The sequence below is a fragment of the Cupressus sempervirens genome, chromosome 9, assembly GCF_028749045.1.
Source record: "Cupressus sempervirens isolate cs-2001-9-10 chromosome 9, ASM2874904v1, whole genome shotgun sequence".
Classification (NCBI taxonomy): Eukaryota; Viridiplantae; Streptophyta; class Pinopsida; order Cupressales; family Cupressaceae; genus Cupressus; species Cupressus sempervirens.
In genome coordinates this window covers 805,743,184-805,760,111 of record NC_143126.1, presented here as the reverse complement: position 1 = coordinate 805,760,111, position 16,928 = coordinate 805,743,184, and the positions used below count along the sequence as shown (strand labels likewise).

At 35.4% G+C, this 16,928-nt stretch overlaps 1 pseudogene; it reads left to right on the top strand.

Moving 5' to 3' along the window:
* Window positions 1-748: 748 nt before the first annotated feature.
* Window positions 749-16,928, top strand: part of LOC149541150 (stearoyl-[acyl-carrier-protein] 9-desaturase, seed specific, chloroplastic pseudogene) — a 29,177-nt pseudogene continuing 12,997 nt past the window's right edge.

Sequence of the window (16,928 nt, the reverse complement as noted above, 5' to 3'; positions counted from 1 at the left end):
TGAGAAGGAAAGATAAGGCTATTAGCTATGAAGCCAACAACAATGAAGGACTAAAAAGAGGGTTAGGTTTCAGTGTAGATACAAAGACCCTAGTAGTATGGAGTGTTGCCCCTGACACCAAGAAACCCAGAATGATGGATATCAAGAAGACTACTCAGGGAAACATGATTGTTTGGACATTGGACAACACTAATGGCAAAGAGATATCCAACCTCAAACACTTTGCACTCATGAATGAGGCAAAGGTGGATCTGATTGAAGTAGGACCAAACACTTAGATCCTAAGAGTTTTAATGATGAAAAAACTGCTAGTTCTGAGTTTACTATCCTTGATCTTGATGAGATTGAGGTCCTAAGAATGCAGCTTGCTGAGCAAGAAGCCATAAATAAGAAATTGCAAAAGGAGAGGAAAGAAAAGATTACAAAAGCCTTTGAAGAAAAATAGACATTACTTAGGTGCATTTCTGCCCTAAAGAAGAAAAATGAAATAACAACCAATGCATGGCAACTAGAGATTATAGGTTAAGTTGAACAACTTAAGATATAAGAACAAAAGTTATTGGAAACTTGGAATATGAAACTAGAAGGACCTGTAATACAACATATTAAGAACTATAGTGCTCTAGAAGCTAACAACAATAAATTAAAAGATGTAGGGCATACTGTTGAGGCTAAAGATAAAGGGAAATAGAAGGAGATTGGTGTCAAGAATAAGGAACCACCAAAGATTATTCAGAGCCATAATTCCATGTCACCTTCTGATATTGAGTTGGAGAAGAAAAGGAAAGAAAAGGATGCTTTGGTTAAGAGGTTGGAAATTGCAAAAAATGAAGCAGCTATAGCTGAGATAAACAACAAGATTAAGTTCTTGGAAAATGCTAGGAGACAGTCTACAGCTATGCCTAAAGATGATGGTAGATCTAATGATGCAAATCAAAATACTACTAAGGTACCTACTTCTTTCTTATCTTCATTTTCATAGAAAGTGGATCTTAAAAAATATGTTGGTGATGCTAGCACTAGCAATACTATGGATAATACTAAGAGAAATATTGACCATCATCCTAAGATTGATTTACAAAGGAGACCTATCCAGTTAGAGGGTTATAGGAAAATATGTTTTGATGGAATCCCTAGTTTCCCTAACCCCATTCCACAAGAAATAAGGAAAATATTGCCTAAATTTATTGGAAACAATGCTATCACTTGTGAGGACCATTTGAGGAGTTTTCTTGATATGATGAGTGATTATGAAGTTGAGGCTAAAGATGCTATTATGAAGTTGTTTGTTCAGTCACTAAATGAAGATGCTAGAGAATGGTTCAAGAAACTCCCTAAATTATCTATTGTTGATTGGAAGGATCTTGACTATTGTTTTAAAGAGAAATATGGTGACAAGCAAAATCAAAGCTATATCCTAAGTGAATTTAGTAACATTAAGAGGTTACCTAATGAGTCTATCACTGAATTCAATAGTAGATTCCAAAAAAGGATGTATAAGCTCATGCAAGCCATGCAAGTTGATGACAAGATATATTTAATAACCTACTTGAATTCTTTTGATTGCAAAATGGCATATTAGCTTAGGGATAAAGAACCTAGGACTTTAAGAGATTATTTCAGGATTGCTATAAATGTAGAAAATAATCTGAGAATTTTAGGGAGATTAGAAAGTAAAAGAGATGATCCTAGGTTGTTTGGGAACAAGGGAAATAAAAAGGAGGACCACAAAAGTGTAGGTGGAAAAAAGCAAGAGCCTAGTGAGATGAGTCAAGTTCTAAATGCTATAAAGAGCCTAAATCTCCCTCAAGTAAAGAATGATAGGAATCCCACTAAAAACAGGGTCCCTTATCAATCAAATTTCAATAGACAATATAGGTTGCAAAATTTCCCCTATAACACCATTTGGAAAGATGGTCAACCTAGTGTCCCTCCTCCTAAAAATACCAACAACAAGGTGACCCTTGCTCCTTTGTCCAAAACTTCTATAAATTTAGTGGATGATCTTGAGTCTACAACTGAGCCTATATGGTGCTTTGTATGTCAATTACCCGATGCCCCTAAATCTTGTGTAGTAGCCTTGTCCTTCCCTATAAATTAGACTGTAGTAGAATGATGTCAAGAACATGAAGAAAACAATGATGATGTAGGATGTAACATGTTTGAGTCACACTATGATTATTTTAATTGTGAAGATTATAATAGAGATGTAAATGAGAAAAGGCAGTTTCAGAGTGAAATGTAGTAGCAAGTCTTTTCTGATGAGGATGATGGTGAAGATAATGTATGTAATGTGATAAATGCCAAAGAAGAAGTGAAATTAAGGAAGCCTACTCAAGAAGAGATTGATAAAATTATTGCCAACATGATAGCTCAAGTGCAAACTAGAAACATGGCTTAGAAAGAAGGTAATGATAAGGTGGCTGGTATGTTTATAAAATGAGTTAATCTTAAAAAGGGGGAAGTTGTGAAACCTAAATAAATCCCTATTATGAGGGTTAAAATTATGAAAAAAAAATGAGAACCAAAGAAGATGGATGATTCCAAGGTTTGTGAGTTCCCAAATAATGCTCCCAAGAAGTTAGATGAGAAAACATAAAATGCAATCACTATAAGTGACATAAATCACCAAGGTTTGTAAACATTTTGGATAAACATCATGACAAAAGGAATATGGTTATTGATAGCCCATCTGATTCTTCTATAGATATGACTACCGTGTTATCACAAATCACTGTCAAAGTCCCTTTATCTGAATTATTAAGAATCCCTAAACATATAAATAAAGCTTTATCATGGTTGGGGAACACTGATATGAAGGTGAGATATGCTTGTAATGAAAATCACAATCCCAAAGAAAGCAGTAAGGAAGTAGTAAAAGACAAAGAAGCTAAAGTAGTTGTGTCTCAAATTCCTTAGATATTTTTGGATAACTCAATAAATCAATGTTTGCGAAATGTTGAGCCATTTTTCTTGAGTATTTTAGTAAATGGTAAGACATTGAAAAATTGCATGATTGACTCTGGTGCTTCCAATATTGTGATGTCTTTTGAAATAATGAATGAACTAGGCCTTAAGGTTGATACTACTCAGGGAAGATGTTGTTCTATGGATAAAAGAGAAGTGACAGTCATAGGTACCATTAATGCTTTACCATATAGATTGGCAACTTGTCCTAAGAAGGAGCTAACTATGAGTGTGTTGGTCATTGACATTCCACCTCAATATGGAATGTTGTTTTCTAGAAAGTGGAGTGCTACCATGGGAGGGAGTTTACAATGTGATTTGTCTTTTGAAACTTTCAACATTGAGGGGAATTTGTTAAAAGTAAATAGGGAGCCTAAAAGTGTATATATGATAGAAGAAGACATAGAGGATGATATGAAAAACTTTGTGGATGCAGATATCAATGCATTCCAAGCTGAGGTTTTGGCTTTGAAAAAATCCAAGTATAACTCTTAGATGGAAGTAGAAGTTGACACAAAGATAGACAAAGGTGATCTATGGAGTATGTTTTTTGATGGTGCTTGCAAGGATGGATTTGGTGTAGGTATTTTATTGATATCTCCAGTAGGGGTAACATACAAATTTTCTTTTACATTGAGTTTCCTTTGTACCAACAATATAGCAAAATATGAGGCTTTGCTATTAGGCATTAGACTAGCTCATAAGCATGGGATAAAATGTTTGCATGTTATATGAGAAGCTGAATTAGTAAGGAATGCTTATGTGTCAAAAAATAAAAGATTAAAACAAAATAGGAATGTTGTATGGGATATGATTGAATTTTTTGATGCATATGGGATAACTTGGAAAGATAGAACTAATAACAAAATGGTAGACTTGTTAGCAAATATAGCAATAAATCCTGATGATATTACATTTGCTGGTATATCCAAAGTTGAAATTTGAACTAGACCTTCTATTCCTGATAATGTCCAAAACTAGTAAGTATTTGAGGATGATCAAGATATTCTAAGGTTTTTAAATTATGAGAGTTTGTTGTCAAGACAAGAAATTGAATGTGCAGCTTATGTAGAAAATATAAATGGAAAAGATACTATTTTTGGGTAGGAAGTTGTGCAATTAAAGACAAACAATATCCCAAATGGTTTAGTTGTTTTAGAAACTATTTTTGACAACCAAGATAGGTCACAGGTTGATGAAAGTAAGTATGAAGCTAAGGATCTAGAGGAGGTAAATTTGGGAACTAAGGAAACACTTAAGAAGGTATATATTGGTAAGAAATTGACTCCTAAAATTAGGCAAGACTTGATAGATTTGTTAAGAAAGTATAGAAATGTATTTGTATGGTCATATGATGACCTAAGAGCTTATAGGGAAGATCTTTTTCAACATGAAATCCCTTTGAAACTAGATGCTAAACCTTTTAGGGAAAAATAAAGGCCAATAAATCCAACTTTGGCTCTCAAAATGCAAGAGAAATTAATCAAGTTAAGAGATGCATGAATTATAAAGCCAATTAGACATTCCTCTTGGGCGTCCAATTTAGTTCCTATTAGGAAGAAAAATGGAGACATAAGGTTATATGTTGATTTTAGGAATCTTAATATATTTCCATTAAAGGATAATTATGGATTGCCAAATATGGAAGCCATGTTGCAAAGGGTCACTGGTTTTGAACTTATGTTTATGATGGATGGGTTTTCAGGTTATAATCAAGTGGATGTTAAATAATCAGAACAATTTAAGACTGCCTTTACTACTCCATGGGCTACTTATGTATATGTTAGGATGCCTTTTAGGCTTACTAATGCTGGGGCTACTTTTCAAAGGGCTATGGATGTGGATTTTTTTGATATTATTGATAAATTTTTGGTTGTATATTAGGATGATCTCACTACTTATTCCAAGGATGAGAATGATCATTGCATACATCTAGAAAAGATATTTACCAGAGCCCTTAAGTGTGGTATCTCTTTAAATCCAAGGAAATATAATTTTGGTATTACTAAAGGAAAGTTGTTAGGGCATCTAGTTGGTAAGCATGGAGTGAGGATTGACCCTGAAAGAGTAGAAGCAATAGAAAAAATTCAAAAGCTTAAGACTGTTAAGGGAATGCAGTAATTTTTTGGGCAGATTAACTTTCTCAGAAGATTTGTGACTAACTTTGCAGAGATTAGTAGGCCTATTTCAAGGATGTTAAAGAAATGATCTGAAATAAAGTGGGATGGGGAACCTACCATTGCATTCTAGAAGATCAAGCAAGCTATTAAGGATGCTCCTATTCTTAGAGCACCTAATTATGATAAGCCAATGCATATATTTTATTTTGCTTCCTTTCACACTATTGTTGCAGTACTATTACAGAAAAATGAGGAAGGTTGTGAATAACCCATTGCATTTTTTAGCAAGTATTTGCAGGCAGCAAAACTCAAGTATGATATAAATTAAAAATAGGCATATGCACTGGTGAAAGGAGTAAAATCTTTTAGGTGTTACTATATGGGAGCTACTGTTATTGCATTTGTCCCTACTGCTACTGTAAAATACATCTTTTCACAACAAGAGGTATCTAGAAGGAGATGTAGGTGGATTAACAAAATATAGGAATTTAACATTGATATTTAGATCACCAAACTAGTTAGAGGTCAAGGTTTGGCCAAATTGATAACAGAAGCCAATTTAGAGGCAAATCAAATCAATCAACTTGATGATGATTGCAGGGATAATCTTTGTGATATGGATACTTTTGACCGCTATATGGATGTGATTTATTACTTGTAGAATATGAGATCCCCACCAAGATTAATAGATAACTAGAAAAGATCTTTGAAGTTGTAGGCTATCAGATATGTTATAATGCAAGGGTAGTTGTGGTGGAGAAATATGGAAAGGGTCCTTTTGAAGTGTCTAGATGAAACTGAATCCAAAAGGATCTTAAGAGATATGCATGAAGGTGTATGTAGAGGTCATTATATGGATAAAACCACTGCTCATAAAATTCTTATGACTGGCTTTTGGTGGCCAACACTTTTTAGAGATGCTCATGAGTTTGTGAAGATATGTGATGCTTGTCAAAGGTTTAGTGGAAAGTTGAAATTTTTTGGGAATTTACCATTAAGACTTGTTGAAGTGCATGCACCATTTCAACAATGGGGAATGATTTCATTGGTGAGATTTCAAATAAGTCTAGTGGTGGACATTCTTGGATCCTAGTGGCTACTGATTACTTCACTAAGTGGGTTGAAGCAATTCCTACTAAGAATGCAACAAGTAAAGTAGTGATTAATTTCATTCTAAATAATATTGTGACTAGGTTTGGATGCCCATAGAAAATTGTAAATGATAATGCTATGTGTTTCAGATCTGAGGAATATAAGAGTTTTTGTAAGAAGTACAACATTATATAATACACCTCATCATCTTATCATCCCCAGGGGAATGGTCAGGCAGAATCAAGAAAAAAAAGTATATTGAAAATCATCAAGAAGATTTTAGGAGATAACAAAAAGGCCTAGGATTCAAAACTACCATTAGCTCTGTGGGCTGATAGAGGTACTATGAAAAGGACCATTGGATGTGCTCCTTTTGATTTGGTCTATGGCATACAAGCTAGACTTCCACAGAATAACTTAAGGGAAATGTAAAATATGTTCAACTTTATGAAGATGATATCATTGATGAGATGCAACTCAGGATGGATGATATTGTACAATTGGAAGAAGCAAGAAGAAATTATTCTATTCAAAATGCCAAGTTACAGTCATAGATGAAGCATTTATATGACAAGAGGGCCATTGAGAGAAAATTTGAAATAGGTGATATGGTACTGATGTGCAATGCTAGAATGGAAGATAAAGGAAAGCATGGTAAATTTGATCCCATCTGGATTGGCCCATACAACATTTGTGATACAAATGGTGAAGATTCATATTTTCCGAGGGATTTAACTAGAGATATTCTTGAATTTACAGTTCATGGACAATTGTTGAAGAGGTACTTTTCCTAAAAGTATCTATTTTCCATGAACAATGGTTTTAGGGTTTCTTGGTGTCCTTGTACATTATGTATATTTTGTAAATCTCTGTAATTTTTCTTGTATAGTCTAGTTCCTTTTTTCTGTTGTCTTATTTCTGTGCTCTCTGAAGAAGTTGTCATTACTGTGTCAAGTATGTGGTCTGCTCTACCATAGATTCTGAATTCTTGCATAGTCTCAAGTAGTCTATCATCCCCAGACAGAGCCACTGATGGTTTGATTTTTCATAATGTAAAGAAGTTTCAAAAATATGTGTGAAAATTCATGTAATCATTGTGTCCTAAAGATTAGAGTTTCTTTTTAATATTTTTTCAAAATTTTGTGTTACCCTAGTCATGCCTTGATCCTTATACTATTTGAACTTTATTAAATTCTCAAGGTTTGTCATTAACACAATCATTAAAATACCCTAAGTGTGATAAAACCCTAGGTTATATTCAAATTTTTTAAAGGGTTTGCAAAATTATTAAATCTACTCCTTTACAGTGTTACGATGTTATAGTTTCTTGTAGAAGCATTGAACACTCTTTCTTTTGTTTTTGTGGTCATGTTTCATCTTTTGGCGTAAAGGTGTAAAGTCATTTTGATTTATGAGCATACGGTTGTGTAACCCATAACAACAAAGTGATGGACTATGAAGCTTTCCAGGCACACGATTGATCCTTGGGTGGAGAAGTATAAAGCACTTTACATTCTTTGTAAGTTTTGACTTACGTTTCTATAGTGATGAGTTAACCCATATCAATGAAAGAAATTCATTCATGTATTTCCAATCACACATTTTCCTTTTGAGTGTATGAGAATAATATGTTTTAAAAGTAACCATGCCTATTATTTTACTGGGGTATGAGTAATGTGTTGAATAGACAAGTGGAAGGGTGGATCATTTTGGTGTACGCACTTATGTTTCATTGGATGTCATAAGAGCGTAAAGGCCCATTGTAGTATAAAAGATATCTCATGAGAAGACATGAAGTGGTTTTCACAATTTTACATATAAGGGAGACTCATGTGGGACCTAACAAACTACCACATGGGCCCTGAGATGAGTGAATCAAGTGATGACACGTCAAAGATGATAGATGGGCCCAGTCCACGTGGAGATTAACTTAAATCTTCCTTTTTGCATGTGCTTAAATCAATGGTGGTTTTTCCTTCAATTTTTTTGAGATTTGATTTGGGTCATTGATTCATTGAGAAGGAAAAAAAATTCATTATGCTCTTACATTTCTAAGTATACCATGAGGACGAAGAGCTGTTTCATTTCCTTTTCCATGGTAATGAGAATTTTTTGAGTGTATGAGCGTAAAAAGGTAAATGAGTAATTAGATGAGCACTTTACAATGCTATGAAGGATGATGAAACATAAGAGTGGGAGGTGGGTTACAAAGGCTTTTTGATTCTATGAGAATGAGGCAACTTGTGTAGGCGTAAAGAAAAATACTGAAAAGGCAAAGAGCATTACAATGCTATGGGGAAGGTCTCAAGCGTACGAATAGAGGATGGATTTGTGAAGTATTACGATGCTTTGCAAATTGAAGTATGCATAGGAGCTGAAAGGGTAAAATGAAACTGTAAAAAATGTTTTACGCTAGTACAAGATGTGTTGAAGCGTAAGCATGGAGAGGCATGTTGAGAGGGTTTCAGATGTTATGTTGAAAGGGGTCGCTTAAGAATGTAAAAGAAACTACAATGTCATGCTTAAAGAACCCTAATGCTTCTATGCTTTGAGTTTTTTGAAGCATCACGAGACATACATAAAGGTTTGCTAGCTGTATCTCTAGGGTTACGAGGATTGAAGGGTTTTGACTCAGTGTAAAAATGAGAGCCAAATTTGAAAAGACAACAGCTGAGGTGTCATGCCAGTTAAGAAGAAAGGACAAATTAACCATGGCCAAGTAAAATAAAACATAGAAAATTACTCTAGGGCCAAACTACACAGTTGATATTCTTTGCTGATAGCCTACAAGGGTGGTATTAAAGCTCGTGCATGCAAAATTTATTGAAGCTAGTAGGTTGCATGATTAAAATATAAAGATTTGATTGAACATTCAGAGTATTTTTCATTCCAAAGAGCTCATGTATTCTATTCTAAGAATTTTAGGTGTCCCTAGCTTCATGAGTTTCTATGTTATTGTTGCAGGAATTTGAAATACATTTGTAGAAAGATGGCTGACATGAAGGTTGAAGAGGTTCTGGTTGAAGAAGTAGAAGTTGAAGATGAAGGTGATGATGTCATGGAAATTGGAACTAAAGGAAAGAAAAAGAAGGGTGCTGCAAAAATAGAAAAGAAGTCTGTTGGTAAACAAATTTGTTCTTTCAAATTATTACTCTTTAATGCCCAATTCAAAACAATATCTGATCACAAATAGTTGGAAAGCTCTTTACTGATATTTTAGATTTCCTCTGAATTGGTAGGTATAGCTCCTTGAAATATATTTACAATGAATTCTATTTTCTTCCTAAACTAATTTAGGGTATATTCTTAACCCGATAGCAATAGAGAAATAATCGAGCTAGACCTAAATAAAATCCAACTCAGGCAGGTCAAACTTCTCAATTTTGAAATAGATTTATACATCCACACATCTTATGAATCCATAAATTCCATCCACATAATTAATTGATGCTTCACTAAGCTAATTTGAATCTAAACTAAGATTGATAAATTGGAAATACTAGCGAAATCCCTTTGTCGAATGAATTATAACAATACTTATCACATTCATCTGTAACCTCGAAATAGGGGATGTAAAAGTTCGTTGTTCTCTTATTCCAATTCCAAATGAAAGAGAAAATGTAAAATAAATATAATAGTAACTGGAATAGAAAATGATTGACATAAAATACCATTCAATTGTCTCTGCAACAAATAGTACTTCACACCCAAAAAATTTCTGACCTTTTGTTAATCTTTTCAATTCATACATATAGAGTTTTGAGATGACCATTACAAAGGAAGTTTAATCGGTTCATCTGTTGAGGGTGAAAAATGGCAACATGCTAGTTTGTCATATTACAAAATTACAAAAGAAAACAAAAAAAGGTTATAATATGAATCATTTAGATTTCTTCCCCTTTTTTGTTTTCGCTTTATGTGACTTGGCAACAACCATTATTGGGATTAGTTTTTCATGATTGGGCATGTGTATATTGGTGAATCTCAAAAGCCATTTTGTGTGTTCCCTTGCCAACTCTTTTACAACATTCAAGTGATCTAGCAACGCTTCTATGGCCACATGTATCCATCCACTCAATGCCTAGAGTTTTGTAGTTATGTTCTGGCTATTGGAAGCTACTATGGAAAAATTATCTAAAAAAGTAGAGAAATTACTTTTCGTCACTTCTATTTTGATGAAGTCCTTTCCTTGGCCACTAGTTTGAGGGTCAGTGTGTAACCCTCTCATTAGCTCAAATCCTCTATCTTGAGTCTTCTTTATTTTTCCCTCTGTTTCCTTGAGCCCTTTCTCAACTTCTTGGATCATCTCTAGTTTGAGCTACATACTTTGGAACCATTCAAACAAAGGTTGATTCCCTTTCTTTAGAATCTTGGCTTCAATTGCTTCTTTGTCTTTCATCTACATGATCATCTTTAAGAGGAAGACTCATTCATCACACCTGACTCTTTCTCTGACCAGAGTGTTACTATTAGATAATATGTTCTCCTTTTCTGTTTCCAATTTGAGGATAACATTTCCAATTTGATCTATGAGAGAAACTCCTAATTTGAGTCTCTCAATCCACTCTCTACCTATCTGGCCATAGTGCCCATCTTCTTAGAGCTAGGAAATGAGAGCTTGCACTTCAGCTGCACTAGGAGTTTGAGTCATAGACATACCATAAATAGTTGCTAGTGGAGTGACTAGCTACCTAATAAACTTATTCAACTCTTCTATTTCTACCTTCATCTTGATCTTGGACAATTTGAGACTCTCTAATTTTTGTTCTATCACTTCATTTCTTGATCTCCACAAGCCAACCTTTGTGTCATGCCTAGCTTCCCCAAGGTTGATTGAATGCAAAGTAAAATCATCAAGAGTCATATCCTCAATTTTGCCTCCTTTGTTTAGCTTTGCTATCTCCATTGTCAGGTGCCCTGTTTCTGGATCTTGTCCAAGTATGGATAATTTTTTTTGCTTCTTAACCTTTGCCAATGTGGTTTTAGAATGAACCACAAGGGATATAATGTCTTTTGCAGAAACACTCTCATCTTTTCTTTTCATTTTCCTCTCCAAAGTATCTTCTAGCCAAGAATCAATTCCTATCACCTTGGAAGATGTTTCGAGTGATTTGATGTTGAACATCTTCTTTTTCACTAGAGTCATGGCTACAGTGGTTGAAGAGAAAGGATTCTTTGAGTCCTTGGAGATGAGTCTAGAAGAAGCCTGGCCCTTTTCCATCTATGGAGTCTTCCACATCTCTTGATCTGATTCAATTGACTCACTGGTGCTACTTTTTCCATCCCATAAGTCCACTATCTGAATGGGGGAACCACCTAGTCTCAAAAGGGAAGCACTTGATGATGGCATGGGGCTATGACGAGGGGATGAGATTGGAGTGGTATAAGGATAAGGAATAGGGGTAATCTGTGCAGATGGAACAGGAGTAGTATGTGTGGAAGATACAGGAGTACGAACACTATCTCTTGGCCATTCTGCTTTCTTCTCTTCAGTGCCAGTCAGGGTTCCTATAATTGACAAGGATCCTTCATGATATGATGGGGCTATAGGAACATTCTTTTTTGCGGGTTGATCACCTTTGCCCACAAGTTGAGTTGGTCCTTGGGTGGAAGCTATGGTCACACCCGATGTGACACTCTAAGATGAGGTAGGCATTGCAACTGCAGGAGAGGCTTGAGTAGCTGTACCCTTACTCTGGTTCTTTTTGGCTATCCACTCAACCCACTTTCTAGTTCTTTTGATTATCCTTGCCATCATAATATCAAGACTCTCCTCCACATATACATATGGCTCAGAACTGATAGGAATTCCTCTTAATTTAGTAAGATATGTATTGCTATACATATTTTGACCATCATCCTCTAATCCCTCTACGTTGAGATCAATGCTATACGTCTTTATTTGTTCCACTATGAATCTAGAAAATGCACGATCATGGCTCTCCAACTCATCTCTGCAATCTGCCCAATAATCCTATAGAGTGGTGACATGTTTGATCACACTCCTAATCTGAAGCACCTCCCTTGCATATCCATTTGGGTCAAACATGGGCCTCATACCTTCATATTCCTCTAATTTGTACATATTGTCAAATGCCTTGAGCATGTTTTTAGCATCAGATCAAGAATCACAACTGTAAGCCCCAACCTTCATGGTGAACTCATATCCCTTCTTCCTTAGACTGGCACTCAACACATTCACTTGGATAGCTTGTCTTATGATCTCTATGAGCATGATCATGTCACTTGGGTATCTATGCAGCTTTAGAGGAAATTCGTCAAAAGTTGCAAGATGCAAATATGAGAAGGATGAGAATTGAATGAAATAGCTACCAAACTAGCTAATGGCTGCCATCGCTTCTGGGCTAAACCTCCTCTCCAGGCATCCCTATAGCTCCTTGCAAATCCTCATTGTAAAAGAGTCATTAACCTTGACGTACTCTGCATAACTATTCTGTAACTGCAAGCATGGATAAAATTCATAACTTTTTACATCATTAGGCAAATCCTCTATTCTAGGAAGGCTTGACCACAATTGTAAAGAAACCAACATATAAATGAGGAAAGAGGACATGTAGAAGGTATTGTAGAACTTTGTAGCACTCAAAGCTCTAGACAGATGTTCACTCACCTCATATGCCCAATCAACATAATGTGTGTTTGAACAGATGATTTGCACTAAAAAGAAATCTTGTACTATGAAATTGAGTGATTCTACCTTACCTTTCAACCAATGCAAAAGAACTAGGATGTCTAGGATTTCAGGCTTAAGATCAGTGCTGAAAAGAGTCTTAGGAACCTTACTCTTAGGTCCTCATGGTTTTAGGAACCAAGACCTCATGATTTCCTTCCGCCACACCATCTTCTTCAAGGAGAACTTGGATATGGATCCTCCCATGGTCAATTCGGAAAATTCTTCCCATTCTTGAATCCGAAGGCAATTGACTATAGTTTTGCAATCAATTGAGATTAAAATTGTATGATTCGATAACCAAATTTGTTTAGTATTTGGATTGTAATGGTTAATGCATTCAACGATTAGCTCAAGGGCTTGAATAGCTATTGGGAACTCGGCTACTTCCACTAGCCCACTTCCTTGGAGTTTCTTTGTTATTGGGTGGATTGGCTTCGTCTTCAACCTTCTTTGGAAATCTTGCATGTCGAAGAAGTGGAGTGAAGTATCTATAACATTTTGCAATGTCAACTTAATCCCACTTAGTCCATTGAAACCAACGAATCTTGTTGCCATCTTAATTGAAATAGAGATGAATTATAAATCTTAAAATTGAAAATAGTACAAAGAGTAGGGCCTTGTAACTGTGAGAATTCTAAAATCTCTTTTTGATTAAACAACATAACAGTTCAAATAAGAAAGTGGTAGTTTAAAAATCAATTATGTTCATCTCTATATAGAAATCTCAATCCACCCGTTAATCTTCAAGACCGACACCACACAAGTGAATTAAAGGATAAATCTATTAGATTAGTAAATGTGGGTGTTTCTAACAGATTTTTACATGTCATTTCACTATTCCTATTGACCCAATAGTTACTTTCCTTTATTACAGACTTACTTTCCCATTTTTCACCAAGTTGTGGAGAATTAAGAATGAAGTACTCCATGGGGAAAAATCTGCCCAGCCAAAATTTAATAAAGATTCCTTCTCGAATGTGATCAACTAGCTTCCATTATCCTTTTTAAGCATCCTGCGATTGAGCTATTAGCCCAACATGCTTGCAGAAGTGATTTTTCAATGGATGCGAAAAATCATTTCAAAGGGTTGAAAACCAACCACAGAGAAGGCAACTTCTATTTTTCTGCCCTTGTTTTTATTTTCACTTAACCTTTTAAGTTAATGTCTCTAGACTTCAAAAAGCCTCAAAAGAAGGAAACCACTTACTTGCTTCTCTCTCTTACAAATGTCTTTGTCGAAAAACTAACTTCCAGGGTCGAAAATCCGCAGTGGAGAAGCTGCTTTAGAATTTTTTGCTAGATGCTATTCTGATCATTATGATGACTTCTAAGTCATTCTTGAGGTAGAATACTACAATGTAGGAACAATCCATCCATAAAAAAAATCATTTCCTCCTTGTTCTAGATTGTATTCCTCTTTTGTTGACGTCTATGAAAAATTATCCTTGCAGTTCAAAATTTCGCCAAGGAGAAGTTGATGCTAGGTTTTTTGTAGACTTCATTTTCTTTATGTGCAAACTATAATAAGTTGTGAGAAGGTTCATTCTCGGAAATGATTTTGTGAAGACCGTGATGCAAACTAAGAATCTCCATCGAAAAGGATCTTAGATTACCCACAAAACTCATGACAACAAGGGGAAACCCACCCGACTATGTGATGCAGGAGGAGGAAGATGAAAATCTGATAGAGAGACTTTTCACTTGGGGAAAATAAATAGACTCAAACATACCTAAACCTTATTGAGACACAAGACCATTTTCCACTTTTCATAATGGGTACAGGATAAAAAGTGGGGCAATAGCTAGCTCCGATTGGGGACTTGGGTTGAATAAACTCAAGCAAGGAACTCAAAATCTCTGGTTTCACAAAGAAGGTAAAAAAAAGAAGAAGGTGGCAACACAACAAAACAAAAAAAAGAAAAGAATAGGAAAAAAAAAGCAAAGGGAAAGGACTATTTAGGAAACACAAGGAGATACTAGGCCTAACTATAATACAGATACAGGGGTTACCTATTTTCAGTTAGCAATTTGATAAAGCTTCAAATCCTTACCATTATAGGTCAGGGGTAGTACTTCGCCATCTTCATATGCCAATTTGAAAGAATTGTTTTCAAATGCCTGATGAATCTTGAATGGGCCTTTCCATAAAGTATCAAACTTCTTATGCATTCCTTTAGTATCACTTCACTTATCCCAAAGCAGCACACTATCTCCCACCATGAATTCTCGTGGTCTTGTTCTATTATCAAAGAGATCCTTCACTTGCATCTGGTGTTGTGTGATGCAGTCTATGATTTTCTTCCTTTCTTCTTCAAGTTTACTCAAGTACATGATCCTCTTTTCTAAACCATCCTTGAAAACATCATCTTCGATCACCGTTCTTAGTTTATTTGTGGCTAATTCCAGAGGTAAGGGAAGATTAGCTTCGGTTCCATAAACCAAGTCAAAGGGAGATATGTCAATTTCCCTTTTAGGTGTCAGTCTATCTACCCACAATGCCTCATAAATCTTTTTGTGCCAATTCTTTTGATTATCTGAAACCAATTTCTTAACAGTATTCATCAGATTCTTATTACTTGACTCAGTTTGGCCATTTCCTTGGGGAAAATAGTCAGATGAATGACCCATAGTGATTCCATACCCAAAGAAAAATTCAGTAATTTTAATGGAAGAAAAATAAGATGCATTATCTATCACCAGTTTAATAGGAACACCGAATTTGACCAATATACTCTCCTTTATGAATTCACACACCACCTCAGAAGTAGTTTTCTTAGTAGCTTTAGCTTCCACCCACTTGGTGAAGTAGTCGATTGTAGTTATCAGATATTAGTGACCGACACTAGATATAGGACTAATCAGACCAATGAAGTTGAGACCCCATTGTTGAAAAGGGCCTTCAATGATAACAGGTCTCAATGGCAGAGCAGCTAATTGAGGACGTCCAAAGAACATCTTGCACTTATCACATTTTGCTACCCAGGCATATGCATCTTTAAACATCCTAGGCTAGTAATAAAACTACCTTAGTATCTTAAAAGTTGTTCCTGAAGATGAGAAATGACCTCCACAAGCATCATCATGAAATGTTTTCAACAACTTTTCTTGTTGTTGTTTATCTACACACCTAAGGAAAGTGCCATCAGTGGATTTTTTGAATAGCTTACCATCCCAAATCACATACTTGGCTGCTTTCAATTTGAGATCTCACCTTCATTTTGCATTTAAGCCTTCTGGGCATTCACCATATGTCAACAGATAAGAAATATTCTCAAACCATGAATCATAGAGACCTACAGCCAACACCAACTGCTTCTCCCCCAATTCTTTCGATTCTTCAGTTATCTTGTTTTCTGTAATCACTTTGCATAAAGAATTTTCCCTTATTATCCTGGTAGGTTTTATTTCTATATCATACTCATGTATCTTTGCCACCTATGCTCCTTTGACATTACAACCCACATCCTGTTGTGTCAATACACTCTTCACTACTACATCTAGGATAAAGACCACAGAATGTGAATGCAAGGTATAAAATCAAAAATTTTTAAGGGCTTTAACTATTGCAAAGGTGTGCTTTTCAATCTACAAATATTTCAATTCATGATTCTTCAAAGGTATGCTCATGAAAGCTATTGGGGCTTGTACACCCTCATCATTTTCTTGCATATGTATGGCAGATAGGGTGTGTTCAGAAGCATAACAATAGATGATGAAATCTCATTTATAATTTGGATGACATAACACTGGGGCATTAGCAATAGTGGTCTTTATATCTTAAAAGGCTCACTTTCCCACCTCATTCCATTTGAAACTTGAATTTCCTTTGATCATATCCGCTCTGTGTTTAGTTGTTTATGCGAAATTAGGCACAAACCTTCTAAGGAAATTCACCTGCCCAAAGAAGGATTTAACTCCTATCTTATTCAAAGGCAAGCTCAATCTTTGAATAGCCTCTACTTATTCAGGGTCAATCCTAATGCCTTACTTGGACACTATATGACCTAGGAGTTTCCCCTTTGTTACATAGAAAAATGACTTCTTGGGATTGAGAG